Source organism: Lissotriton helveticus, chromosome 2_1, assembly GCF_964261635.1.
Source record: "Lissotriton helveticus chromosome 2_1, aLisHel1.1, whole genome shotgun sequence".
Lineage (NCBI taxonomy): Eukaryota > Metazoa > Chordata > Amphibia > Caudata > Salamandridae > Lissotriton > Lissotriton helveticus.
The window spans coordinates 797,941,605-797,946,339 of record NC_136059.1 but is presented as its reverse complement, the minus strand read 5'-3'; the positions used below and the strand labels follow the sequence as shown (position 1 = coordinate 797,946,339).

Here is a 4,735-nt window from a genome sequence, read left to right as displayed (position 1 = left end):
ACAGCAAAAAGAGTTTTGGGCTATCTTAAAATGGGGTAGGGGGGGAATTGCAGATTGTCCAAAAAATCATGTGGCTAAGGAAGCATGGGTGGATTTCTTCAAACCGCAATATGCTGATAACTCGCCTCCGGGCTGCCACCCGCCCCCCAAAATGGTATTCTATAGTTATGAAGTTTTCACATTGGGGGATGTAAATGTAGCATTGGACGGGGTGACCAGAGGTAGGGCTCCAGGAATTGATGGAATACCGGCAGATGTATTTTTATCCGACCGGGCTAACTGGTGTCAATATTTTGTTTGGCTTGTAAATTCCATCGCTCAAGAAGCTGCGATACCAGTTTCATGGAAGGGCGCGGAGATCATTCCAGTTTTCAAAAAAGGGGACAAGGCCTTACCAAGTAATTATAGACCCATCAGCCTTATCGACTCTGCACAAAAGCTGATGGGTAGAATGATACAAAATAAAATACAAACTTGGATAGATGATAATGATATCCTCTCCCCGTACCAAGCTGGCTTCCGCCCCCTAACTAGCTCTGTCGATCAGGTATTCCATTTTTTAACCCTTTACTGGAAAAACGGGACCTTGACAAATGGCCCATTATATGCCGTTTTTGTTGACTTAAAGTCAGCATTTGACTTAGTACCTCGTAAAAAACTATGGATTGTTCTTAGCGAGCTTGGAATCAGCCCCAAATTATTGACATTGTTAGTGCGTATGCACGAAAATAACTACGCCAGGATTAGATGGGGTGCACAGGGGGACGTCACTGATTCTTTCCCCGTGGAGCGTGGGGTGAGACAGGGATGCGTCCTGGTCCCCGCCTTATTCTCCCTTTATATCAACGGCGTAGTAGACCATCTAAAAAAATCACCAACTGATGCTCCTATGCTAAATGGGGAGCGGGTTCCAGTATTAATGTTTGCTGATGACACTTTACTGGTCTCGCGGACCCCTAGCGGATTACAAAAGACAATTGATGCATTTGGAGATTTCTGTCGGATTCGGGGCCTGGAATTAAATACTACAAAGACCAAGTTCATGAACCTAAATCCTGCTAAGCAATTCAGGGGCAAAATAAATTTTGATGGGTCTGTTCTGGAAGAGGTGAATGCTTTCACTTACCTTGGTATTTCCTTGCAGGGTAGTATGAACTGGAAATCACACATTGATTCTGTGGTCCTAAAGTTCCATCAGTTGGCTGGGGCCATAGCACAAAAATATAAATCTTCGCCAACAAAACCAATCCAGCCTATTATGGAGATTTATAGTATGAAAGTGCTGGGTGCCTGCCTTTATGGATCAGAGCTATGGGGCTTCGCCAATCTGAGTGTCTTGGCTATTGCAGAGAACAAATTCCTTCGCCGGTTGGTTGGTGTCCCGCAGAGCACTCCATCGATCCCACTCCTATATGATCTAGGGAGGAAAAAGATCGAGGATATGGCTCGATTGCGCCCACTTTTATATTGGAGGCGCATAAAGACAACACCTGAACTGGACCATTATGCATCTGCTCTCATGGACATTATTAGCTCTGACCGGTTCCATAAAATAACTTGGCTTAAAGAAATTAGGAACTTGCTACAAAAACTGCATTTAAACCACTTATGGACTACTACTGACCCTTCCGCCTTTCCATCTAAGGTGTTGTTGAAAAAAATGTATTGGGACATGGTACACCAATCGGTTTTAATTTCCAATCAACCCTCTATGTTGACATCCCAGTATTTGGAGACCAAATTAGCCCCAAACTGTGAACAGTACTGGGATCTGATCACAAAACCCTTGGACAGAAAGCTGTATTTCCAGTTCAGAGTTGGGTGCCTACCTCTAAATGTTTTTACTTTAAAATGGTCACCGAGTAATGTTAATACATGTTGCTATTGCAAGGTCCACGTTGAGGATATTCCACACTTTTTGTTTGTATGCCCCCTGTATGCTGCTCCAAGAAGCAGATGGCTATAACCAGTGTGCAAGAATTTGGGGATAAGAAAATACCTAGAAGCACTGAGAATATTAAGATCAAATTGTGCCCCCAATCTTGCAATTGCCCTAGCCAAATATTTGGGTTGGGCCTGGATCGTCCGCACCCGCACTTTAACTGCGATTAATTATGAATGATGAAAAGTTTTTTGTTTTAAGCTAGATTTATCTTTTACGTATTAGACATAGTGACCCTGTACTTTTAAACTGTATAAATTCCTTTTAGAGGAAAGTATTCGCCGGCATTTTGTATTTAATGTGTATCTTAAATTGATCTTAACTTAGTATAGTAATTATTTATGTTTAGAATAGGGATAAAATGCTTTTATGACAATGCTGTCGAATAAAGTATTGAAACTGATAAGTATGAAAAGAAAAATACTAAAATATGAGTTAGTATTATAATTTATAAAATATATATTCACAATTTTAATAATACTTAACTTCATGATAACAAATTACTATTCATTTAATATGCTATGTTACATTAAAATTAAGCATTTCATTTTCCCTTTTTTATAGTTCTCAGGTTCCATACTCATCCTCATACACTATAAATGATGTACCATTGAAAGAATCATCATTGAACAGTGGGGAAAAAATAATCATAAAGATTATTGAAAAAAAACGACATAGTATGTCACTACAATTAAGAAACATTGTGCATTGCCTTCACGACAATTTTTTAAGACGAGTTTGTGCATGGAACCTTTTGAGTGATCCATAAGGCAGGGGCTGAGAAAAAAGGGTGGTCCCAAAACACAAAATCCCAATGTGTTTTCCATAGACTTCTTTATGAAGGGCTTGTTGAGATTAAGAGAGAGACCCCTTCAAAACCAGGGGAATGGGGTACTGTACCACAGTGTAAACAAGAGTATCCCTTGGCTCAGTTAAATAGCTATTGAAACCCAAATACTAGTCTTGGACACAAGCAACTAGAGGTTAAATCATAAACATGGCAACATTTTTTGTATGAAAGTATATAAAATATTTTATTAAAATCATTAACAATTCATAAATATATGGACAAAACCTTGAATAAAAATAGAGTTAAACTACTCTATGCAGAAATTATAAAACATTGTCACGAAAAAAAAATTTCTTTGATTTAAAAAAACATGAGTGAAACATATGTATACAATATCAATAAACAATCAATCAAAAAGAAAGACCTGCTCAAGTTAAATAAGGACATAAAGAAAATAGGGGAAAGACGTTTTTGGTGGCAGAGAAGTTAAACAAACACAGACAGTCACAATTTGTCATTGAATTTTGCACATTAAATATCCAATCTGACTCAAACCAAAACCCGATTTCTTCTCGGTGTTCTTGGGGCGAGTTTGGTGGTTTAATTGTGCACTAGTATGCGTCGACGCGTTTCGATGGCTTTTTTAGATGGATGCCATCTTTATCAAGACTTGTGCTCTTGTTATTGACTCTGCTACAATGGCACTGGATGGTTGCCTTTGTGTATAGATCCTGTTGGTAAATATAATTCAATAAGTATATGGCATGAAGAAACAAGTTATTATCACTGAAAATCTTACTTTAGGCCTGATCGACTTTTCTTAGATAATAAGACCAGCATTAGCCATTACCGTATACATTTATATTGTCCACAGGTTTGACAAAGCAATAATCAGCTAAACCTTCTTCTTATAACATACCTTAATAATTTTAAGGCACATCCTCTTAGAAAGCATCTTTACATAAGAACCTCCTTGTCCTACCAGTATGTGGGCTTCCATTATAAGAATAACCCCAGGGCTCTCAGGCTGGGTATCCGTTATATTATTCCATAGTATTGGCATGGACCCTCCCTCGGGCAGGCCCTGGGGTAATTGCCCATGTATAGACGGGGGTGAGAAAAAAGGGTGGATTACCTTATATCATTGTCTTTTCAGGTGTACAGCTCTGGATGTTTTAAATTGATGGATGGTGCTCAGGGACAGGTTTGTCCTGTAAATACAAGGTTTGCCACGATTGGATTCTAGTACTCTGTTTGTAGTTCTATATTAGCGTTATTATTAAAGGAGAGGAGATTACCTGAAAGATATATTCCCTCCTGGCAATGTTAGTCTTGCTTAACCATTCTTGCACTTGGATTTGTAGATATGAGGGCATGGATGCAATCACACCTGCACAGTAGATATAGATATTACTTTACAAAGGTGTTGTCATTTAGTTGTATTTTTATTCTAGAGTCTCTTAGTCACTATTAAATTCCATATGCCCAAGTACCTGTGAATTTATTCTCAGTTTAGTACTCCCGTTTCTTTCTGCTTCCTGTTTCCTAATCAGCAATGGTCACACTCTGTTAGCTTCATATCCTAAAATAGATGTTAATGGTAATGAGGATACCGCTACTCTAATCTAATTTTTATAAAACTGGCTTGCTGGGGATATTGTCTTACCTATTAATGACAAATGCAGGGTCTGAGGATCGGGTGGTAAAAGCACGGTGCCCAGTTCCTGCTCAGGAGCGCCTGGCGTGCCTTAGAGGTGATAAAGAAGAGGAGAGTGGTTAGTTCGCTCTCTCGTTTTATAGTTAAGGGCTCCCAGGGTCATGGAACCTTACCTGTATTTCTTTTCCTGTTCTCGTCCCGCCCGTCCGTATCGCTACTGCTATCTTCGCCGTCTTCCGAGAAAATGCTAATTCTCGTGAGCGGTAGAGGTCTTTTATATATGCCGTGTTTCCGGCAAATGGTTAGCTGATCAATGATCTAAAACAGCTGTGTGGTATAAGCTACT

General features: G+C 39.3%; 1 long non-coding RNA gene across 2 annotated transcripts; it reads right to left on the bottom strand.

Annotated features, from left to right (window-relative positions):
* Positions 1–3,230: 3,230 nt before the first annotated feature.
* On the bottom strand, positions 3,231–4,735 carry LOC144819510 (uncharacterized). 2 transcript variants are annotated; one of them, XR_013607416.1, is made up of 6 exons: positions 4,563–4,735; positions 4,399–4,479; positions 4,226–4,314; positions 4,031–4,122; positions 3,868–3,943; positions 3,231–3,463 (listed from the first exon to the last, which is right to left on the bottom strand). It is a non-coding gene; the product is annotated as an uncharacterized LOC144819510 (long non-coding RNA). The 2 variants fall into 2 exon arrangements; XR_013607415.1 differs by having other exon boundaries at positions 4,399–4,735.